The sequence below is a fragment of the Hippoglossus hippoglossus genome, chromosome 3, assembly GCF_009819705.1.
Source record: "Hippoglossus hippoglossus isolate fHipHip1 chromosome 3, fHipHip1.pri, whole genome shotgun sequence".
Classification (NCBI taxonomy): Eukaryota; Metazoa; Chordata; class Actinopteri; order Pleuronectiformes; family Pleuronectidae; genus Hippoglossus; species Hippoglossus hippoglossus.
In genome coordinates, this window is record NC_047153.1 from 26,229,129 (window position 1) to 26,254,530 (window position 25,402).

Below are 25,402 nucleotides of genomic sequence, written 5' to 3' on the forward strand. Positions count from 1 at the left end.
CTGATGACGTGTCAGGTTTTTGCGATGACTGCTGATGATGTAACGGCTTCTTGAAGGGCTGTCCCAATTCGTAGGGGAAGATTTCAACCACCACCCCTTGTGACTCTGTTTCAAGGGGCAAGATAACCCTCAAAGACAAGGGGTAGGGCCAAGGGGTGAAATGGGATTGGGCCTTACAGTTGCCAGGTGATCACAAACATGACTTCAGTTAAACACTATATTGCTTTGTACAGCAACTGTTTACAAACAAGTTCACCATATTAATTAGTTTCCACTGTTAAAAAAAACTAAAAACTATTACAAGTTTGAAATGTATCTTTTTCATTGACAGATAATGGGTACTATAGGGGGAAAAATCTGTAAGGAATTGTATTTGCTTTGGATGTCAGGCTGGCTGTCTCTCAGTGACAGAGTACAGTATGTGTAACAGTGGCCCACTTTTCTTAGAGCCTGAGCACAGTAATTGCAGCCAGGGCAACAATGTAAAGCAAAATGCAGAACTACAAAGCCAGAGTGCACTTACTTTTATTGCTCTGTTTTGTAGATGCAAATTTGTAATTTTTTCCTAAAATATACTGTTATATTGATGTCAATGGTAATCGTTATACAGTGGGGCAAAAAAGTATTTAGTCAGCCACCAATTGTGCAGGTTCTCCCACTTAAAAAGATGAGAGAGGCCTGTAATTTTCATCATAGGTATACCTCAACTATGAGAGACAAAATGAGAAAAAAAAAATCCAGGAAATCACATTGTAGGATTTTTAAAGAATTTATTTGCAAATTATGGTGGAAAATAAGTATTTGGTCAATAACAAAAGTTCATCTCAATACTTTGTTATATACCCTTTGTTGGCAATGACAGAGGTCAAACGTTTTCTGTAAGTCTTCACAAGCTTTTCACACACTGTTGCTGGTATTTTGGCCCATTCCTCCATGCAGATCTCCTCTAGAGCAGTGATGTTTTGGGGCTGTCGCTGGGCAACACAGACTTTCAACTCCCTCCACAGATTTTCTATGGGGTTGAGATCTGGAGACTGGCTAGGCCACTCCGGGACCTTGAAATGCTTCTTACAAAGCCACTCCTTCATTGCCCGGGCGGTGTGTTTGGGATCATTGTCATGCTGAAAGACCCAGCCACGTTTCATCTTCAATGCCCTTGCTGATGGAAGGAGGTTTTCACCCAAAATCTCACGATACATGGCCCCATTCATTCTTTCCTTTACACGGATCAGTCGTCCTGGTCCCCTTGCAGAAAAACAGCCCCAAAGCATGATGTTTCCACCCCCATGCTTCACAGTAGGTATGGTGTTCTTTGGATGCAACTCGGCATTCTTTCTTCTCCAAACACGACGAGTTGAGTTTTTACCAAAAAGTTCTATTTTGGTTTCATCTGACCATATGACATTCTCCCAATCCTCTTCTGGATCATCCAAATGCTCTCAACATGTACTGGCTTAAGCAGGGGGACACGTCTGGCACTGCAGGATTTGAGTCCCTGGCGGCGTAGTGTGTTACTGATGGTAGCCTTTGTTACTTTGGTCCCAGCTCTCTGCAGGTCATTCACTAGGTCCCCCCGTGTGGTTCTGGGATTTTTGTTCACCGCTCTTGTGATCATTTTGACCCCACGGGGTGAGATCTTGCGTGGAGCCCCAGATCGAGGGAGATTATCATGGTCTTGTATGTCTTCCATTTTCTAATAATTGCTCCCACAGTTGATTTCTTCACACCAAGCTGCTTACCTATTGCAGATTCAGTCTTCCCAGCCTGGTGCAGGTCTACAATTTTGTTTCTGGTGTCCTTTGACAGCTCTTTGGTCTTGGCCATAGTGGAGTTTGGATTGTGACTGTTTGAGGTTGTGGACAGGTGTCTTTTATACTGATAACGAGTTCAAACAGGTGCCATTAATACAGGTAACGAGTGGAGGACAGAGGAGCCTCTTGAAGAAGTTACAGGTCTGTGAGAGCCAGAAATCTTGCTTGTTTGTAGGTGACCAAATACTTATTTTACCGAGGAATTTACCAATTAATTCATTAAAAATCCTACAATGTGATTTCCTGGATTCTTTCCCCCCATTCTGTCTCTCATAGTTGAAGTGTACCTATGATGAAAATTACAGGCATCTCTCATCTTTTTAAGTGGGAGAACTTGCACAATTGGTGGCTGACTAAATACTTTTTTGCCCCACTGTATTTTAGTGAGAAAGTCAAAGTCATTTGAAAAAAGAAATGTTACTATGGTTAAAATGATTGATTCCATGACATCTCTCCATTAGTGCAGGTGTAGTTGTACTGCAGACATAAAGGATTTAAAATTATTTCAACCCTGTTTGCACCAAACCCAAGAATCAGATGCTTGCTATGCTTTAACCTTGCTGTTTTTTTAGACAATAAAACACTCCTGTACACTAACCTATCATGGAAGAGTGCACACATTGTGCACACGATTAGGTTGTTGCATTGACTATTCACTAATGACGTCTAAAAGAGAGATCTAAAGAGAGATTGTCATGAAACAAACCTGCGGTAAAAGCAGTGACCAGGGGAGGAGACCTGTGTGCTAATCCCACAATCAGCAGCATCTCCACGGAGGGGTTTAGCATAAAAGCAACAGCTGCGGTGCCCGACCAGTCACACAACAGAAACCTCGGGTCATCTGGCGGTGGTTTAATAAACACCCAAATCACAGCAGCTCTGTTTAGCAGATTAAAGTCAAAGTTTCTTTCATACTTGCACATTCAAGGCTGAGTAAGGTTTAATAAAGGAAGGAAAACAAAGTACATGATCCCCAACAAGTAGATTTGTCAGTCTGCACCTTCCTAAAACAATCTGTCAGCCTCCAAGCTGTTTCGATTGGGAATATTGTACGTTTTCAGAATGCTACGCAAGACTGTTTGGATGGACAATCACTTTTCTCATCTATAATACCATACATTATTGTTCATCATACCATCAAGGAATTTGTGTGGAAAATGTCACGTTTTCAATGCAAATCAGCTTGTGATGTGATTCAAAATAATGAATGATACAAGAGAGTCTTATGTCAGTTGTCTATATGGATGTACTATAGACAAGAAAGATAAAAGTCTATCCAAACAGTATTAGTCTTACATATACAAAACGGATCACACTGTATAACGAATAGCCAGGATTCCAATTACACATGACTTAGCTTACTGCTGTATAATTCATGTACAAATATACCTTTCAATAAAATGACAAATTTGTACTGGTGTCACCATGGTAAAAGATTGACACAATGGGTACGAGTACCTCCCTTGTGAGTGTGCTTTCTGACAAACTTTCTCCTGCCTTTCCAATTATAATGACTTTGGATCCAGTGCGGCAGTGGATGTCAAATTATATCTCAGTGGCTCATCTCCTCCCTGGAGACTCGTTGCTGGTGTAAATAAGGCTTGTTTTGGGACATTTCACCATGCTGTCATGTGTTTGGTGTTGTGGTTACAATTATGGGCAGAAAATATGTTTATCCTTTTCAATAACCACTTTATTTGCCCGTAGAAATGTTTATTCACTCTAGATTGAAGACTGTAAACAAAAAGAAAGTTTCAACATAATTTGGGGTTTTGTTGTTTTAACACCATTAGACAAAGATCTGTCTATTTTCTCTAACAGTCTCCATCTCATACACTTCACCCACCCCTCCATCGGCATAGTGATGTTTAGATAATGAGTGAATTTTCATTTTTCTGTGAAATATCCCTTTAACACAAACCCTTTTACAGTTTGATTCATGAGCTCACTTGCACCGTTGTCTTCATTCAGTCCTGCCTCCTAGAAATTACATGTATGTACATCTAACAGCAAATAGAGTTAGGAAGAAACAAAAAGGATGTTTTAATGAACATACTTTGTATGGTTTGCCAATCAAACCTTTTATCAACTACTGATCAAGGGACAGGCTGTCATCATGCTCCAGGAATACCAATAACTTTAATTCAATCAGGAGAGACTTCAATTCAACGTTTTAACAACAGTTATTGACATGCGCACAGAAAGTGATGTGAAGGTTACAGTCTTTTGGCGTTTTAGACCCCTATGTGATGTCATCGGGATTAGGGGGGGGGTCTAGACACTGGTAGTGGTTGAGGATCCAGATAAGGCGATGATGATTCTGCTGAAGAATGAAGGAGATTAGGGTTGTGGTGGGTTATGCGCGTCACTGATTGACAGCTGACTGCACAAGAGAGGAGAAGGGATTTATAGGTTGACAGCAGCCGCATGATTGGCTGGAAAAGACTGTGGCAGTTTTCTAAATGGGACATGACAAACCGAACATACCTCATTTTTCATCATTTAGAAACGCCCACAATCAGCTGATCAATAAGCGGGTAAAGTCTTCCTGACTGAACTTACGCTGAGCTTCATTTATATAGCATCATGTAAAATAACGTTAAAATTTGCTTTACAGTAAAAGAAAATAAAGAAGAAAAGTAAATAGATTCAATCATAAGAAAAACCTATGAAATAAAACTATACTCAATTTTCGGAATAGATTTAATGGGATAGAGGTTTTTGTCTGAATACAGAGTCTTTTCAGTGAAAATGTAACAGCAAATGTGTTTTGTACAAAATGTAATTGCTGGTTGGATAACGTTCAGAGGCAACATCTTTTTGAATGTATGAATGAAGCGCTACATCCATTTAAGGCAGTTGTGTCACTAGGATGTGGTTGGGGTGGATAATGGGCATAAAAGAGCAGGACTGTCACCACAGGCAACGGGTATAATATTCAACAATCATCCGTACAGTCCCATCTGTGTGACATTTAGGCAAAACGTGCTTTGGTTAAGGTTAGGGAAATGCTGTAGTTTTGGTTAAATGTATCGAATAATTTTTCTATATGAAAAAAGGTCCAGATTTTCCCCCTAATCTCAACCAAGGACTGTGAGTGCCCAAACAGCTACAGCAGGAGCCTGTGCATTCAAGGCCTTGTAAAAACAAGCAGCACAATCTACCTAACGGGTAACCAATGAAAGGCCATAAGGACTGGTGTGATCAGATTGCTTCTCTTTGAATTTGTTACAAGCCTTGCAGCAGCTTTTTCTTCTAGTTGAAGTATGTTTCGCATGCTGACGCCATAATAAGTTGCAATAGTCAGGTATGGTGTGGATGAGAGAATGGCTGCTTTTATTGATCTGCAATGGAAGGGAACGGTCTGAATTTGATGAAATGTCTCAGATCAGCAAAACAGGATTGCACTAATTTAATAAACTCAAAAGTCTCAAAAGACAATAACTCAACTTTTTGAATATTATTAAGTAAAGCACTAAGACTAGATCAGCGCTTTATCATTGTGCTAGTAGTGCTTTGGCCAGATGGAGTGATTTAATTTATTCCAGCTTTGGAGTAAGTAAACAGTAGGACGTTTTTTAACATCCAGTTCTTAATTTCAGCAAGACGGGACCTAATATCATTGCACTTGACTTTATTGACATCATGTTCAATCTGTGCACGATACAAAATAGATTTTTGTTGCATGATAAATTCTAAATTAATCAAGAAAATCAATGTTGTCTGTGTTGCCGGCCTCAAGCCAATGGGTACCTGGGTCGGTGTCAAACCTGCTGCACAGCCTGAACTAGCTGAACAAGGAGGCAGAGAAGTTTAATCTCAGTTTAGCTTGACTGAAGGATTTATGCTGCTTTAACATAAGAAATACCAATTTAGAAAAGACATCTTATGTTACTCCTGTCAGTAACACACATTAGGCAGAAACATTTTAACATGAAATACACCTGAAAATGCACAAAATAAAATACAATGCATTTAATGTATCTGTACATCTGACCCCTTTATGTGTCTCTTTGGCTTTTCTATTGTACTGTTAATGTTAATTTAGTCACTAGCGTTACTATTTTAACAGTGAACTATGAACTTTTATACATTTTTTAAATCCTGTATTTTAACCCTTTACATCTGCCCAGTATTTGCCCCATGCATATTGTAAACAATAGGGTAAGGGTCCAACACCTTCTCGAAATGAGACCTCCAGCCTCTGACACATGAATGGAAGTTTAAAGACAAAAGGGGATCTGCAACAAGCATTGTAATGAGTCTCATCACCAGAAGAAGAGCAGCATGGGGGACAAGGCAAAGTAGAAATCACAGTTTAGAGCCAGAGACAGATCCAATTCCCAAACTCTGTGTAATTACTGCAGATCAGGCTTTATCAGTGGCAGACATCAGCCCTGGGATCTCAGAGAAAATGATCAAAGAAATGTTCAAGGGAAGTGAGAGGAGGACAGAGAGAGTACTCTTAAAAAACACCTGTTAATGTTGAATGAGGGATTATCAGGTGTACGTCAAATATCGTGCTTCAAACAGAGCAGATAAGTAAGCCATGATATATAAAGGGAGGCTGGGTAAGTCTGCAGGCCCTTATCTTTTGTCATATGGGTTTCTCAAAAGGACTGCTTTGATTGTAATCTAAGGGTTGTCCAACAGCTTGAATTTTTTAGGCTTGATAAAATATGGTGGATCAAAGGATCACATGAAGAAGATATTGAAATACATCATATATCTAAGATTATAAACAATATTCCCCTGCTCACATGAATTTAAATTTGGATAACGACTAATACTCACCAAAAGGGATACTTAAGAAATTATCCTGATTATACATCAATGCGATACATAAATTAGCACAATTACAAGACCTCAACTCATAATTAGTCCAGTTGTATTTGTGGCTTTTATCAACTACTTCCACTGAAACTAATTGGCTGTTCAAATACTGTAAGGCCACTAGTGGCAGGGGTACAGTCAAGAGGAGAGGAGTGGCCATGATTTTCATTATGAGGCAATGAAAAGCCTTTACACAGCACCAAATCAGCACATTGTCCCCAAGTCTCACTAATCACTATTCTCTCCTGAGCATACACAACCATGGGGCTTGAGAGCCTTTCAAAGCAGTCAACCAAATGCATTAATGAATATTACATTTCCAGAGCTACCAGGGGTTGTACTGGCTGTTCCACAAGGATACTTGTGATATGTTGTCTAGGAAAGTTGTCCTAGACTGTGGCATAATTAAGCTTGTGAATCATCAATGCAACACCCCAAGCAGGCTCTGTAAACGGATGTGATCTAAGGTTCCCTTCATCCTGGGTAGATTCTGTAATTATTTAAATGAGTGACCCTTCCAGTAAAAACAGTCAGTGGGAGTCTGCAAGTCAATGCTAAATCCAGTAAATGGCTACAGTAGTTAATATATTAGTTATTAGGCCCTTGCGGTATGCTCTTAATTATCCTTGTTTGCTTAAGGATTTTTCGCAATCCAAGATAATGGTATTAGCCATGGTTTACAATAAAAATCAATCAATCAACATAGTTGACAAAGTCTTAGTGCAAAGCCCCGTACTAAAAAGAGATCTGATGCAAAACTGTCATGCAGGCGTAGTGTATGCTTGTGGATGTATGTATTTATATAGCTCTTTTTCTCATATCATCTACCACTCGGTGCTTTACGCTGAATATTCACCCATTACCCATACTGTTAGGACCAGGTTTTCCACCTCTTTTTGTGCTCTGTGTTTTCCCTTCCCCCACTGATTCTCCTTTCCTGTGTGGCTCCACCTGGAGCTGGGAGGGGCCTCCTGTTGAATACCTGCGCAGCTGAGCTTCATCTTCTCATCAACTCCACCTCTCAGTCTACAAAACCTCAGCTCATCTCCCCTGTCGTCGTCAGATCGTCCGTTCACCAGTGTGGTATCATATCTCGGCTTTTTGCGGCTTTTTTACCCCGTGCTCCCTTTTTTCCACAGAACCAGCTGTGCACCATTCGTTTGTTCACCTTAATCTGCTCCGGCCTCACCCTGCCAGGACATTTGGATCCCCACTGCCTGCCACCACCACCCCAGCTCCAGCTATTGAAGAATAAACCTTTTTGTTACTACCATCTTTTTGCTGTGTTTGTGTTCTGCACTTTGGGTCTGCAAGAAACAGATCATAACACATACAGCTTATGTTCAGTATATAGTGCGTCTCAAACTCACACACTAATGGAACACCATTGGAGGAAATTTGCGGTTCAGTATCTTGTCCAATCACACGATGACATGCAGGATTGAGGAGTCGAGGATCGAACCTTCGACCTTCCAGTTAGTGTCTAAAGGTAATATCATGTTAATATCATCCTGACCTTATTATGGAGCCAGTTTCCTTCACAGACATATTTCCTTTGATGGAGTGCAAAATGCACAAGACAGGGGACAGTGGGGCACCTGCTAGTAATACTCTTAATGCAGGTAAAGAGAAAATGTGCAAGGCAGAGAATAGAATGTAGGCTTAAAGCTACAGAATCATAGTAATATGCGGTATAGTAATATGTTTGTGGTGCAATGTTAGCAGTCAATACAACCTGTCAACATTTTTTGTTTTACCTCAGATCAAAAAATCCCTGTGAAACTGCTCTTCATGTCTAACCTTTCTCTGCAAATTATTATTTCAGTATGTGGTGTTAGACACTTAAACAGCGGGAGAGACATCCATGCAGGTTCATTTCAGTGCAGGTTCTTATGAAATCCCATCAATTTCACAACTTTATTCTTCCAAGTTGCATCACTAATAATTTGAAGCAGCAAATTTTGTTTCGTGGCAAATCATCACTCGTGCAGAAATATTGCACACAAACTGATTTTGTGGTGGAAACTGCAGGAATAGAACCAAAACATATATATATTTTCTTTTTTGTTCAAGCTAGAAAACAATCAAAGACAAGACTCAAACTTGACGGTGGTACGATATTTGTAGGTCTGTAAGTGCACACTGCTGATTAGGAATGATAAACTTAAACCTGAAGGTTGTGATGTATATTCCAAAATCAATCATATAGGTTATCACACACAGTTATAAAATGTTTACACTCAATATTTTAATTAATTACAGGGTGGACATCCACTTTAGGTTCACAGTTTTTCAAATCAGTCTTTAGGTTTCCATCTGAATTTTGAACCATGTTTTATTGTTGTTAACAGGCCCTCTTTCATTTTGACTTTTTCATTAAAAAGCTCCATGGATAAATATAATACTTTTCCTGCCTCACTTACACTGAAGGCTCAGGAGGAACAATTACAATTTTTAAAAAAAAACTGCTTCATTGTTAATATGTGCACCAGACTTTTGTTTAAGATGGACATAAAACTGTAAACTTTAATTATCAGTTTCACAGAGAAAAGGTCAAAGTACACAAACTAATTCATCTCCTCTTGCAGCACCATACTGATGGTGCAGCTAGCTAGTGCTAGCTTGTTGCTTACATGGCAGGCAGCGTCAAAGTAGTATCTGCACACTATTCAAACTCCTCCACTGGCTTCAACTCTTGTAGCCAGTGATGATAACTCAACATAAGCACATTTAGAGGGGGCTCGGACGCTGTGCACATGGGGGCTTGAGTCCTCCTGCAGCAGCGCCGGGATCAGCTCTGACCTGGCCCTTTGCTGTGTGTCTTCCCTCGTTCTCTTTCCCCATTTCACACTTGTTCTGTCCTATCAATAAAGCTGAGATGCCCAAAACACGAACAGAAAGGTCAGATCTGTGTCACGGTTACCTTTTTGTTCAGTTGCAAGTGTAGTAAGTAATGCAAGTATTCCTATTGCTCACATTGTTTCACTTTGTTTTTTGTCCTTTTTGTTGTATTTTTCAGACATTCAGCAAAAACAACATCCACTCTGCCAGCAAATAAAAATTCTAACATGGGTGTAAATGTAATGGCTCAGCAAAGCACGAGAGCATTTAAGCCGTGCGTGTGTGTGTGTGTGTGTGTGTACAGCCTGTACCACACCACCCGACTTCCTCTCTGTATAGCCAGTTGTCTTGTAACCATTCATTTCCTCCATAATGGAAAGCCATGCTAATGAATATGAATTGAAACATCTGCAATTTCATCCCTGCCTCATATTGTCCTTTTTTTTCTCCTGGCAGTGACAAAAAATTTCCCCCAGCTCTTGGTTTGCTGCCATGGAGCACGGTCTGGTGCGCTGGGGGCTTCATATGCTGAGAAGGTCACGTCTCCTGGCGATGGCTTCCATTGTCCTTCAGCGGATCCTCTGACACTAATCTAGATGCATCAGTTTTAACCGCTTCCCTCCACTGCAACATGCATCCATAGAGATCAATCAATCTACCTTGTAATTTCATCAGGATCTCTCTGCCACTCTAACACATCTAGCTCCCCAACCTCCTCCTACCCCTCCACCTTCTCCCTGTCACCTTCCTAAAGCGTCAGACGAGGCCATTCATCTCAATTCGCATTGAGCATGGGTATTCAAAATTTGTTTTTAGAATTCATTGGCTGGGATTCCATGAGGGGTTTCTAACACTCGGTGGTCAATGGATTTATAATGACTCTGTGCAAAGTTGTGTCATAAATATCACTCTACATGTCCTTGCGAGGTTATTCTTTTAGTTCTGTGAATCCAATGAATCAAACAGAGGGCACCAGCTTGCTGAACATAGTATGGCATACAATGGAACACACTGCGTTCTCTCCCATTAAAACGCAACAAATTAAAATCCACATTTTGCTTCGCAGATGTGTGCCAGATGCCTGTTTTTTGTACAACTCACATATCTCCGGGAAATATGCTGATATTTGTGTCTTTGTTTCCTCCCCCACTTCCACCTGCTCTTTTTTTTCATAAGAAGCACACACCAGCTCTTCTGCATGTTTACCAATGACAAATGGAGGACTCTGGTCTTCAGGGGCATGAAGAGGAATCAGGTGCACTAAGGCTGCGGGCCTATAGGCTCCAGCAGCTTTAAGCCCAGGGGCCACCGGCAGAGGAGAGCTGCAATAAGTCTGGCCTGAAGAATGAATACATTCACATGGGACAAACAGGAGGGAGACAATTGGCTGCATTGTTTTCTCCAGCCTGCTGTTGCATCACAATACACATTCCCACGGCACACTTCATGGAAATGGATTTAGCTGAGGAAAAAGGACATTCGAAGTCTCAGGTCTCAGTGGAAAGATGAAACTTCCTTGTCCCAAACTCCTGAATGTCTAGAGGACAGGTACTTGTTCAATACAATTTTATTTCATTCTGTTAATAATAATAATACATGTCGGGATAAAGTAATTGGGAAAAAAAAATATTGCTACACAGAAGTAAACACAAGATATTTTTCTACATAAGAAAAACATTATGGCTGAGGCTAAACGACCTATTTGATGACAAACTTAAGATTTTACAGTATCCTTACCTTGCTCCTAACCAACACTCAATTCCTATCATACCTTAGAGATATAATTTATTATTTACACAATGTAATTTTAATTCCTTAAATTATTTTCAAAACATTTTAAAAAGGACTTTTAGCCCATCAATAGAAATTAAACAAATCTTGTTTTAAACATGCATAAATCATACTGACTTATTCTAATTTGAAACAACTGTTCAATGCTTTTGGGAAATAATTGTTTTTGATTCTTCATGATCTACCAAGGATTTGGATTTCAGAGCCTTTTACGTCCCCTCCAGACACATTTTATGTTACCGCTATCGTTAATAATTTGTTTATCATGATTTTCCCCAAAAAATAAGTAGGACAAAAATTTATAAAAGTGGGTGAAAGCACATTTACAAATTATCCACCAATGACTATTCAAATAAACAAATATTACAGGCTTGTTATGCTGTGATTCTCTCATGCTACATGTCTGAGCCTCAGTCAGACCAACAGATGAGAGGTCTGTTGTGCACAAACATTAGCGATCAGCAGACGTATTACAATGGTATGTGTGGTTGGCATGTTTCATTTGTTTATGTCGATTTTTAGCTTGTTAGCTTGTCACTGGTAGTGGCTAATGCAGCATTAGTGGTTGTGCTGATGCAAACTCGCACTGTCTGTACCAAAGTATGTATGTAGCTCCCCAAAAGTGAAGCCAAAACATCTAGATGTCCCCTTGATGGCTGTTTGCAGTACATGTGATAAGCACCAAAATAAAAAGGCAAAGCAAACATTACATAACTATAGTTTCTCTCACATTAGGTAGTTTGTATCATGTTTGTTCAAGTGTTCATGTTTCTGGGAATTGTTTTTAATTAGTCATTCAGTGCTATAAAAAATAGGGTAAAACATCACGATTGACAGCTGAGACTGACTCACAATTGGTTGAGCAACTGTATTAGGAGGACCTCAATACCGCAGATCTTTTCCACCATTACTACTCTGCAAACTTTGGCTCCAAATGATGTCAGCAGGGCAAGATGGCAGCGCCCGTATCTAGAATGAATATATATATATATATATTTATCATTAAATTATTAATTTTTCAATAATAACAATCAGTTATCTGAACATACTGACTACTGATTTTCCAGGTAGCTACTTAAATGTGAAACTGCTCTAATGACATACATTTTATCACCACTGCAGTCACTGCTGTAAAGAAGGGCTGTGTTCGGTTATATGCCAGTCAACAGCGTTTTACAGCTATAAATGATGCTGGGCAATCAGCTCTTTCATATTAGTCATTTGAAAGCACCTTGAGGCAATAAACGCATCTCTACGAAGGGCAAATGATGAGTGTCTCCATTATGGCTACATCTGTTAAAATGTTTTCCCCAGTGATGATGAATAATGCCAGAGGAGAAGGTTCTGACTCCTAAGTAAAGGTTTACTCCCACAAAAGAGACGGCGGTGGAGCTGTAAGCAATCATCAACAGCATTATTTGTGAAGTAAATTACAGGAAATTATACTTATCTTTATTGAGGCATACACGTGTATTCAAGGACAAGCAAATAAATAAGCCTACATGCTTTCTTTGTGCTGTCCCCGGGAACATTTATTCCCAAACTCCTGAGAATAATTACAGCATTTCTTTTAATGTTGATCATTTCCTTGAAGATCATTGTGTGAATACTTACGTACTCGGCAATAGAAATCATCAGCCTCAACAGAACCGTTTTGTCCTTGGACAACTTTTTATACAAATTGATCATTAGCTGTGAGAGTGCACACGAGAGCTTGTGCCCATTTGCATCCTACAGTCGAGAAATCAGGAAAAGTTGTGTAAAACCGGTGGTCACTAACCAAACAATAAACCATCATGCACTCGTTGCCTTGACAGGAAGACAAATGGCAGAGAGACGATAGGAGGAGGGGGGCAGCACGTCTCAGCCTTTATACTCCTTTTTCCTAAACATGCGCCAATATATGTAAAAAGAGCAGAGCAGCACATCTCAGCACAAACAGCGGCAAATAAGCTTATTTCTACATTTAAACATGGTCATTAAACGCCACTGGTCTTAATCCTGTGACAATTACATAATTACTGGCGTTGACAAAATGCGACGAGTAGTGTCTGCTCACTATATAGTCCTCTACATGGAAGTCCCTATATGACAACCTGGTACACAACCCAGGTAACTTGTCGTTTCCCTTCCCCTCTACTTCCACATATAGTTCCATGGTGATAACTCTGTGATGATTACATACTAACAATGTGAGTTTCTAATTTATGTGCATGCACATGGCCATAGACAAAAATACTCAAATGGCTTAAATGTGTGTACGAATTTCTAAATATTTGCATCCCAACAAGGTAACATGGGCATTTGGCTCAAACATCGCTGCACCTAAAAAAAATCCTCATGGACTCTTAGCCTTGTATTCTTTTTCATTAGCAATGTTTCTGGGGTAATGGGCTAAGATGTTGAATTGCTTGGTAAAATGCAAAGTGCTTCTCTGGTGCAAGTGCAGAGTTGGTGGAGGCACAAACCCACACTCGATGTCATGGTTGGATGCAAGTGAATTCCTAGCTTTGTCTGGGATACTTTTGTGACTCCAATTGAAGCCAATGTTTATGCAGAATAGTCTGCTGTGCAGTGACTGGATCTCCTCTTGCTCTAACCACCTCTTCCTAAAGTTACAAACACACAGAGCATTTTGTGGCTTAAGCAGAGAGAGATTCTGCACTGGGTTCCATAAGTGGGTAACTTATATCAATAATGTCCATTTCAGTGATTTAAATCCCTGTTAGCATCAGACAGCAACAAGAAAGGTACGTGCAATCATCAGTCAGTGATTAGAGGATGTGCTTCACATTTTGTAGCTTAGCAGTTGTGCACAGGACAAACAATCTGGGAGTCAGGGACAGGTTAAAGGTACAAAGCATACAAAGCATGATATGAATAAGTAAGCATTCTCTTCTCCCTAAAACATCACAGGACATTTTCTTTACCCCACTCAAAACACAATATTCTTTAAATAATCAAAATTCATATTGCTATAGCAAAATACTCCTTCAAACCGCACATTTCACATGCACAGGCACGTGTTCCACCTATTTCTCATGTGACTTAAGAATGTTTGTACGTCTGCTATTCATGTGGATTTCCTGTAAGAAGACTGAATTTGTTTAGCCTTCCAGTCAATCCCAGCAGCTCTTGTCTCGGCTGCCACTGAGATTCTTCTAGGTGAGTTGTCTCAGTTAGGAACCCTCCTAATCAAAAAAGACTTTTCCATGCACCTCACTTCTTTTTGCCAGTGGCTTGATTAGCTAATCTTCAGCGGTGGGGTTTCCTCCAGGTCTGCAGCTCTCGCACAGGGAAATACCGCTCCTCGCACACACTGCCCATGGGCCTCCTGTTTCCCTTTGTAGAGAGTGTGACCTAAATGCAGCCTTTCACTTTCCTCCACCACAATTCACGTTACTCGCATTATTTAAGGCACTTGCTAAGTTAATATGCACTGTAAATATTAGGTCACTTTGCCTAATTGTGGTTGGTTTTAAAAGCCTAGTATGTGAATACTGCATACTTTAATAATTTATGGAAAGAGAATCAGACAATGACCCATAACGTGCACTTCAATGACTTTTGACTGGGATTGTATACATGTCTCGGTAAGAAGAGAAGCAACTGACCTGTTTAGTGGCAGTGTTTGCATTAGTGCTCATTTCAACGCTTATTAATCTATGAAAACAGATTCTGCTCGTGAATTTGCAGAATCCGTAGATGAGGGGGCCTGAAGCCTTCTGGTTTCTGTTTCCAGTTTGACCAATCATGTGTGATCAGGCTTTCTTTGCCTGCAGGTAAACAGTCCATGTGGAGAACAAAAGCTTGCTGGCTGAAGGTAGAACTGATTATTTTCACTCACAAATCGGTCCGGGAAATTATGAATCAGCAAATTATACTTTAGATTTTGATGAATAGCATCTTTTTAGGATTTTAGGATGAATTGATTATCTAATCCCCCAAGGCCTCAGTGGTACACTAAAGGCAGGTAATCACTTCTTTTGAGACAGCCCAAGGTACAACAAGGTGTTGAGGATGGGTTCCATTTTTTAAACTTCAATATAGGGGAAATGAAGACATTCAAGCAGCCCCATTACAACCTTAACCCTCTCTTAATTAGAGTCCTGATTCTCTTCTGCTGCCTGTGTAACAATCCTGGGGTTGTTAAAACAGAGCTTTGATTTGGTGAGCGATCTCACAGTCAGTGAAGGACTCATCCGGGTTGAAACAAGACTTGAAGTCAATCAAAGTTCTACAGAGTACATCTGAACGCAACTAAAGGAGAATCTCATGCTAAAAGACCAGCAATAGTCAAACCAGTTATGGGTGATGTACTACTTTTGTATTTATGGGTGCATTTTGTTTGCAGTGTCAAAATATGGAGGTAATTAAATATTAATGACAAGAAATAAGAGTGCATCTATTCAGGAGAGTAAACAGGCAGAGTACACTACATTAAGGTTAATGCATAGAAGGTATAAGTGTCACATTGATCGTGTAAATGACTCTGAATATTCAGAAATATAACTTATACTGCTGTGAAACTAGAGGCAATAGTTAGAGATCTCCTTTTACAGAGTGCTTGTGCACATATGCTGCTGTAACTGACATCTAAGATTGAAAATGTAAAAAAAATGTATGTATCTGGATGTGGATCCAAATACACAGTGACAATTAACACCTGCTAGATTTTATATTAAATTCAAGTGGCACAGTAGCTCATGTAGACCTGTCACAAAATGCCAGAAAACTCACAGCATTAAGGAATCCTTCAAAATGAAAAATCCTACATCTACACCTGGAAGCCACACCAACAACAAATCACCCGTTCCTTTGTTGGCCCGTGGCCTAACTTTCCACCAAATTCAATTAAAATCTGTTAAGTAGTGTTTGACTAACAAACAAACTGACAAAGGACAAATTGAACCGACGACACAACCTCCCTGGCGGAGGTAATTATGCAAATAAATAGAGACATGATGATCCATTTCAAAGCGACTCGTACAGTGATGGATTTTAGACTTCACAGTAATTCTAACCCAGCACTCTCCTCACTTCTTTAACCAACCACATTTGTATCATTATAACACAAATCCTCCCTACATCTCTCCATTACCCACTTTCCCATCTTTCTGTCTCTGCCACTCTCCCTCCTTTTTTCTCAGTGGAGACAATTAAAGTGTGACAGGCCTTCATTTCACAAGTCCTTTTTTTGTACCTTGTAAGGATGAACACATGGCATTTTAATTACTGGCGGACAACACCGGGGCTTTCTGGCTGTTTTACTGCTTCTCCAATGCAGCCCTAATGTACCTGACAGAGAAGGCACACCAGACCTGAAATTACAGGGATTAATGTTTCCAAGACTAAACACTTCAAATGGGTTCTCTGATGTGAGTGCCATGCAGGGAAGCAGGCAGAAAATCCACTTACAGCGTCATTGCTTTGGCATTATTCACTCTTGAAAGCGCAGCATGTTCCGGCAAGCTTCGTTGATGAATGTGCGCTCCTTGCGAGGCAAACTTTAATTTGGAGTGTTTAGTGTTAGCAACTAAATAATAGTCAGGATAAGGAGAAGGCAGAGAGGAGGCCAAAAGGATGAGGCCTTGTAGTTGAAGCTAAGAAGAAACGTGAAATAGTTTCTTTGATCTACTAGCACCGCTTCTTATTGAACAAAGTGAATGTTTATGGTTTTATAATAAAACATTTAGCAGACTATGATGGGTGAGAGGATTAATCGTCTCTCTTTTTTCTTCTTTTTACTAGCCAAGGTAAATATGAGTGCAAACTGGTTTTAAGAGCTCTGCTACTTAAAAGCTGTGATTTATAAAACAGTGACAAACTAGTAACACTACTGCTAAACACTGGCCAAAACAGTGAAGCAACAAGATGAGGGGAGATCCACTATCATTTTAGTTCGATTATAAGCTATGTTTGAGAACAGTCTATAATTGATTCTCCAGCACTGACACGGCAGGTCAGCAGGTCTTACTATAAGACTATAGTTTGACAAATCTCTTTAAACCAATTCTGCACTTGAATTTTCAGAATCTTTAGGCGAGGGACGAGATTTGTAAATTGTGTTTCTACTTTGACCAATCACGTTTAAGCAGGCTTTGGTTGCGCACAGGTACACATTGTGAAAATAAATCTGGTCGTAGATTTTGATCAACTCCATTCCTGCAAATGGAACTGTAAACAGGGTACAGTGAATTGAAGACTTGGCCCGAATACCCACTGTCTACACCAAAAGCCCCAAAATATTTTCTGTTGCCGCGAGAGGGTATTTTATCGTCAGACGATAGGTCTTAAGCTGATTTTTCATGTTAGCAGATTCTATTTCTTAATTGATGTTAGCTAGTGTTGTACTAATAAACAGAAAGATGGATGCCATGACAGCTCTTTAAAAGTGAAGCCATCTTGATTGCCCCCTGGTGGCTGGCTGCAGTACTTGTCACAAAACACCTCCGCCTCCTCTATGTTAGCAGATGGGACATGTGCCAAAATAAAAAGTCAGAGTGCACGTGAAATGTTATACGTTTGCTAATAATTACTTATTTGATGCTATATAAATGAGGTGAAACATCATGACTGACAGCTGAGACTGACTGAATTGGTGGTACCTACAATAAGGCTTCAATCCACATCACTACGGGACTCGGACTCAAGATTATGTGAGCAGCACAAAACAGCATCTGGGATATTTTGGCTTCATTTTTGTACAGTGGGAGGAAGTGCAGGTGCTTCGTCCATCTTTATTTACTGTTCATGGTTGCACACAGTTGACAGTGTAGGGGCGTGGGAGAGACGCATCTAGAAAAGGAAACTTTAGCAGGAATATAGTTTGTTTGCTATAAATTTACATTTTGACATATTCTTCTGTGGGACATTAGCCACAGTGAACTCAATCCATTGTACTCTTTCCTTGGCTTTCCTTCTCTTTCCTTCATGATGAGCCTCTTGTCATTTACACCATGCAGAGGGAGTTTGTATTGTAAAATTCAGCAACATGAGTTAGAAAATCAAGACCCCCACCCCCCCTACAAGCAATTTGGATTGTGGGCATCACTGTGATCCAGTTTGGAGTCTGGAGAGAAGTGTATGCAAACCTTTTTTTAAATTCTAATTTCTTATTCCAGTTTACTTTTTACTTTTTATGCATATGAACAGTATTTAGCATGAACAGGTCAGGGACAGCTCCACAGCTGGTGTCACAGCCAGAGGGGTTGGATGGTATTAAAGCCACGTGTGGAGCTGAACACATGATTCCCATCAGTTCCATCCAGGTGGAAATAGGCCCTGTGGACCAGTGATAGGCGAACAGAGGGCAGGGTGCAGGGGAGGCAGCTGCTCAGATCCATCTGGTGCGCTGGAGTCGAGCTGAGGTAGGGCAGAGGGTTCAGGTGTCAAATCTAATGAAGAATAGGTCCAGTGTATCCACTTTATTCATCTCCCTCTCAAGCCCACCGCTTAATCAACTCATCCCACTTCTCCCTTCAATCATGTCAGTCTGTTTAACATTACTCTTCATCTTGTAATTGTCTTTAACCCCCAACATTTTCTTTGTGTGCATTCCCTCTGCACATTCACATGTTTAGATAATTCCATCCTCAAAGAGTTATTAATGTCGATTTAACAGCACTTTGAAAACAATGTCTGTTGGAGTTGGGGGGGTAAAAATGAAATGGGTTCAGGCTGTCTGGCAGCCTGGAAACCCCATCAGTGTCCTCCTTGCACATAGCACAGTGTTTCCCACTTTTCTGCTCCTGAGGCATCTGCTTGACCCTTTTAAGTTTTATTCATTAATTTCCTCTTGGTCCAGAGGTGACTGGCTGGTGCGGCTCATTGATTGTTTAAGTATCAACCATGGAAACCAAGATGTGCTAATTTATCTAGCTGGGGGAGGTCATCAATATGAAGGTAGGGCTTCATGGTGGCACACATCAATAATAAATAGGCAAACTAATCTGTTTTCACTGGTAATGTATCAGAAATCGTTGGCATTAATAAGTCAGATGATATTTTTTGCTACATATATTTGTCATTGGTTTTTTGTAGGAACCTATATTAAGGTGTTGAGGTGAATTATTTCTCAAATCTTTCTTCATCCTTAACTTGCACATCTGAACATCATGAATCCACTGTGCAGACAGCAACACTGATACTGACTGAGAGGACAGTAAAAACAGCAAGGATGTGCTGTTAAAAAATAAGAACAGTTGTGCCTCCTACTCAGAAGATCATATTTCATGTTGATGCACTGTATCCTGCTGTATTGAGGTTAGTGTCAGTGAGGACATTTTCTGCCTCCTCTAAAAGAGCTCACCCTCTGTGTGATAGTTCAAAGAAATGTTTGACCTTTTGGGAAACACACTTGTTCACTTTCTTGGTGAAAGTTAGATGAGGAGAATGACACCCCTCTCATGTTTGTACAGTAAATATGAAGATAAAACCAGCAGGCTGTTAACTTGGCCATTAGCGCTTAGCTTAGAAATATTTCTAGGCCGGGTCAGTGAGTTCACGGAGTGTCCGCTGGTTATGTGGGGTCCTCACGCTGACCAGAAAAGTAACTGATCCTGGGTCAAATAAATAGAAAAAGGGAATGCAGCATGCAAATGTCAGAATCTGATGTCACATTTGATGGATGGGACCCATATATGAAGTACAGGTCTATCACACTGTCGACTGCTGCTTGTTTGCAGTTTGAACCGGCAGTCATTATACTGTTTACATGACCATAACAGACGTTTAACTGACACCATGACGATTGAGGTTTTCTGAACTTTAATTAAGTCCTTATTTCAACCCAGAAAACCATGTTGTCCTAAACGTAATTAAGTAGATTTTGTGCCCAAACGTAACCAAACCTCGACTGTACTATAAGCTGTTTATGTAATACTACCGTGATGTGTGGTACACCTGCTACTGTAGGGGTGTGACTCTCATACTAACAGCATCAGAGACTGTCACAAATAGTGTAGGCACAGACCAAACACAATTATTGTAATTCTGCCAATCTCCTGGGGTTTGATGGAGAAAGCTCCACATCCATTTAACTTCCATTTCCCTTCTCAGTGTAAACAAGCTCTCGTACTGAGAGAAGCAACTCACACTTGTGATTATATAGTTTTTTTTTTTACTGTTTTCAGAATGTGTGTGTAATAAGTTCTGATGAAACAACGGAATATTGTTTGTTAACTCTTTAGTCTTTGAACTGACAGAGAAATCTGCTGCTGTCTGCAGATACAAATGTTATGTGAAATGTAAGCTGTAATCTTGACATTAAAAATGTTTCAACATATAATCATGTACTTCCTGTTCCTTACTCAAACTCACTTAGATCAGTAGTTGCACATCAGTAAGAGAAGGCATACAAGACCAGTGGGATTACACATCACTATCACATACGCTATCTTTTCAGATGGTCAGTTGCCGGCTTCACTTTGTCTGCAGCTCAAACCTCTGTCACTATATGAACTAAAGTGGATATGATAAACTCAAGTAATTGTGATCATGTGCAGAACCGGGCAAAAGAAAATTGGACAAAAGAAAATAAGAGCTGGCAAACAGCAGTGGATTTACAGACTAGAAAAACTAGTTTTCAGACATGTCCTGCGGAGGATCCCAGGAGAATATGGTCCTGATTTTCTCCACAATTTGCCTTTCACACATGCACGACTCAGCAGGGGGCTCTCTGCTCAGACTGGTTCACAACAGCAACAAATTCTCTGTAGGGTTCAGGTGAGGGTGGTGCTGCAGGCAGAGGCAGGATGTAACCTATTACTTCCGCTGTGGAGATCATGTGATTTTGTTTACAGCACATTGACACTTCTTATCACCAGCTTTTTTTTTTTCACCTGGAGATATTTGTTTCTTTTTTTTGGGACTGCTGCGTGTTAGAAGTGTCATAAACCCCTCTTGTCTAAAAGATGTCAAGAAAATGGCAGCTTCTTACATTGTCTTTCAAAGTTAACCGGCACACATTCTGGTCAACAATGATGGGATGTTGAAGCAGGTTGTGGTTGGCGATAACAGCCCCTTCATACTGTGGTGATGGGCAGAATGATCCTAAAGAGGGTTGCTCGCCCGGTGATAGTGACCCCTGACTTGCAGTTTCTTTATAGGAACAGTTCAATATATTTGGAAAATGCTTTATTGGCTTTCTTGCTGAGAGTCGAATGAAAAGGTCAATATTACAGTCACGTCTTTATTAATATGATGCTGGTTAGCTTAGCTTAGCATAAAGAGTGGATGCAGGGGTAAACAGCTAGCCTGGCTCTGTCTTAAAGTACCAACGTTTGCTCCGAGCCAAAAAATGGCCAGGCCATTTACATTTTTTTCACTTTGGTATTGTACGGATTGAACAAATGAAAATTACTGATCCTCTCTCAGCTAAGAGAAATTGGAGCTCTGTAGCCTTATATCAAACATTCAGATATAAGATTGGTATAGATCTTCTTACCAAACTTTCAGCAAAAAAAGCATCAAGCGCTGATCTGTAATGATGGCTTGGTTTCATTCAGGTGCCACAGTGTGACATGACAGTACCGAGACACTGAAACTGAAGCAGCTAAACTCTCCTACTGTGACAAACGTCTTCTGTGAGCCTTCAGGGCCCCACCCCAGTTTTCTTTTGGAATTAACTCAGTCCAGGCTAACCATACAGTAAGGGTGTTGTGTGGCCCATTGCTGCAATATGTTGATAATAAAGCAAAAATAGTTCTGCAACCTAATGCTGAGCAAGGAATGCCATAAATCTCTTCAGTAAATGCCAGGGTGTTTATGTGTATGTGCGTTAGTGAGATCAGCATTCCTGGCTTTGGGGCAGTGGTTTTATCTAAAAAAGGCGTAAAGCTAACACATTTCTTGGCAGTCACAAGTATGAGCCGAATCATCACGTCTCTGCCTTCACCCCCTCTCTTCTCCCCCCACAGTTTTCTCCCATCCTTCAGACTCAGCACCTCAGCCAAGGTTATCTCTTCCATCGATTCTTATCATCAGCTTGTCAATTGATCTATTACCCCTGCACCCCACCTACCTAATGCTGGCTTGATTAATTATTGTCCCCCACGGGGCTGGGAGTGGGGAGGCTGCCATTGAGAATTCTCCAGATTAAGATGAATTTTTATTGTCTTTGTTGCCTGGAGTGTCAGAGCACACTGACTTGTGTCGAAGCTGAGATGGGTTGGGCACCCTTCGACTGACACCAGATGTGCACCCAGCGCTGCATACTCTTCATGCTGTATAATACAGGCTTCCTTTGCATGTTTATTTGTTCCTCTGGCTTTAAATCTCAATAGAGTTTACCATTGTTTAGAGGCATCAGATAATTTGTGAATTGGAAATGAAATGCCCAAATCCAATTTACATTTTCATGACAAGCTTCATTGACACTCTGATATGCTTTATTCCCTAATAACATGAAGGAAAGAGCAAGGTGGTGATAGGAGAGAAAGACAGATGTGGGGAGGTGTAACTGAATTGTGCATAATACTCGATTTTGGGCTTTTCAGCACAAAAACCTCATTTATTTTGCATTGAGAAAAGCTACAACAACATTTTAAGTCAAAGGTTTTTTTTCATTTGAGGGTTCTAACAGTCTCCACATTTGATGTCTATTTGCTCTGGCAGAAAAATGCCTTGTGGATATGAGCAGATCAACATATTAACAGTCCATTAAGGCTGCTGAACATCTCACTGGCTGCCAACAGCTTGCAAAAGACACTGCTTTGCCTTGAGCAACAGTTACTGTATATTTGCAGTGGCAGGTGATTCAAACATAATGTACATATCATTTCAGGACACATCACTGAACTGGATTATGGTTTCAGAATAACTCTGGCATTCTATGCTTGTTTGGGTCCTGCTGTGCATTTAGTTTGTGCCTGCTGGTATAACATTTAATGCATTATGGTTATCTGTGATGTATGTATTTATTCAGTGTTTGTTTTTTGTAGTTGTTAAAAAGTTATAAAATGCAATTACCTGAGCATACGCTTAGGTAGAATTTAAGGTACTTGTGCTGTATTCCCATTTTTTTTTTTTTTTGTACTACACATTTCAGAGGGAAATATTGTTATTTCCTCTGAAAATACTGTTTTACTCCAACCTTATTTCACAGCTATAGATACTATGTACTTTGCCGATCATATGTACATCAGAAACATTACCATCTCATAAAATATTTGTTGGAAACCACACTATTAAAAGCAGCATCAACTCAACAAAGCACAAAAACAAATAATAAAATAATATTTTTTAACAATCCACATGCCTACTTCAGATACAATGTAAGATAAAATGTCAGTTCTTTTATTTAAGTAAGATTTTAAAAGCAGTACATGTGAGTATCTTTGAATTATGGTTTTTCTCAGTGTCAAAAATACCCAGTGGCAATTGGGGGTCCCCCTAGTGCTCCAGTGTTATGCTGAAGTGTGTCTGCTCGTCTCTGTCACTGTTCAAACAATCTGATCATCACATGTGTTTAGTTATGTACTTTCTCTATTCTTGTTGTTCTGGGTTTGTACCCTCATGGTTGAATGCACTTATTGTAAGTCGCTTTGGATAAAAGCATCAGCTAAATGAAATGTAATGTAATGTTATTAATCGATGATGATTTTCTTGGGACTTGCCATGATGCTTGTCAGCGATGATATGTAGGGTGGGTGTGGATCCCAGTCTAGCAGGTGCATTTGTTTCACCTTTCCAGAAAAAACACACTTGGAAACCGCCAGATCTCCGCCATATTAAAGCTAGAATAATTCCCTCATCATGGTCATCTCGTCTGAGAAAGCATTGTGAACAGATATATGTGGGAGTTTTATTATCAAACCTTCAGATGATTGCTCTCTTAGCCCATGTGGAGCAGCTGGGTTGCAGCCTCAACATGCTTTGTACGCCAATCTGAGAGTCCGGCAAAGCCTGCTGGTTTCCTCAACTCATGTAGCCAATATATTATATATTCCACTATATCTTCAACTTCCCAAGCCTGGTTATGATAGAAGCTGGAGAAGGAGGGTTTGCTGGGTTGTGCTGTGTGATCCTGCTCCTCAGCTGGGATATTCAACTAAATCCAGGCCCTGGACATGCTCAGCAAATGCCGAGTGATGCTGTTCAGGATACATCCAAGACGATTACTTTTTGCTCTGTGTCCATGGCGTTCACTGCGGTGGCGTCTTGCCATTGTGAAGCTGCGGCTTTGATCAGGGCATCTTCAATCAGCTGCACCCAAGCCTCACATAGCTGCGCTGTCACAGCCAGTGTGACCACTGTCTATGCTTCATACTATGGATACACCGGTGCCCTTTCCTCCTTTCCACGTGGATCATTATCGTGCCACAATACTACAGGGTCATTTTTTCACTAATCCTGAACTCAAATTACTATAAGGCTGTCAGGGTGTGATGATGCAGTAGGACCCAGACGCAGAGTATTAACAAAAAGTGTAATTTTAATGAAAACAAAGTCTTTAACAGACAAAACAACTAAAGCACACGGGAGAAAACACAGGAAGCTTGCACAGGGGATGCAGAGGTGCAGAGGCTCAGGAGACACTGGATATGAAAAACACAGGAGATCAGGACAGGACATAACGACGGTTGGACAAGAGATCACACCAAACATACGACAACGATCCGACAAGGACAAAGGGAAGCACAGAGGCTTAAATACACACACAGGGAAGGCAGGGGCAATTGGGCACAGGTGTAACACATGAGGACTGGTGCAGACAATCACAGACAGGAAGTAAAACTAGACACAAGACACAAGAACCCAGACTACAAAATAAAACAGGAAACAGAACACAGGGACACCGAAACAACTCAGACAAACAAACAAGGAAGTCAAGAAACACAAGGTAATGACAAAACAGAAAATACTCTTCATAAAGAATACAGAATACCAAACCCTTACAAAGGCAAACAATGATCAAACTTCCAGCACACTATTTGCAACATCGTTAAGGCAAAGCAACAGAAAACTAGAGTGTCTCAAACCGTAAATCATTCAAAGGTGTTCCAGTGTTAAACCTTAGGGAAATTTATGTCTGATAATGTCAATATCCCAGGATATGATATTTATAGACAAGAGCGTTCTCTTGATAGAAAAGGAGGTGTCATGATTTATGTTAAGAAAAGCCT

General features: G+C 40.3%; 1 long non-coding RNA gene across 1 annotated transcript; it reads right to left on the reverse strand.

Annotated features, from left to right (window-relative positions):
• Positions 1–748: 748 nt before the first annotated feature.
• Positions 749–2,157, reverse strand: LOC117753292. Its single transcript, XR_004612228.1, has 2 exons — positions 2,099–2,157; positions 749–1,764 (listed from the first exon to the last, which is right to left on the reverse strand). It is a non-coding gene; the product is annotated as an uncharacterized LOC117753292 (long non-coding RNA).
• Positions 2,158–25,402: the final 23,245 nt, after the last annotated feature.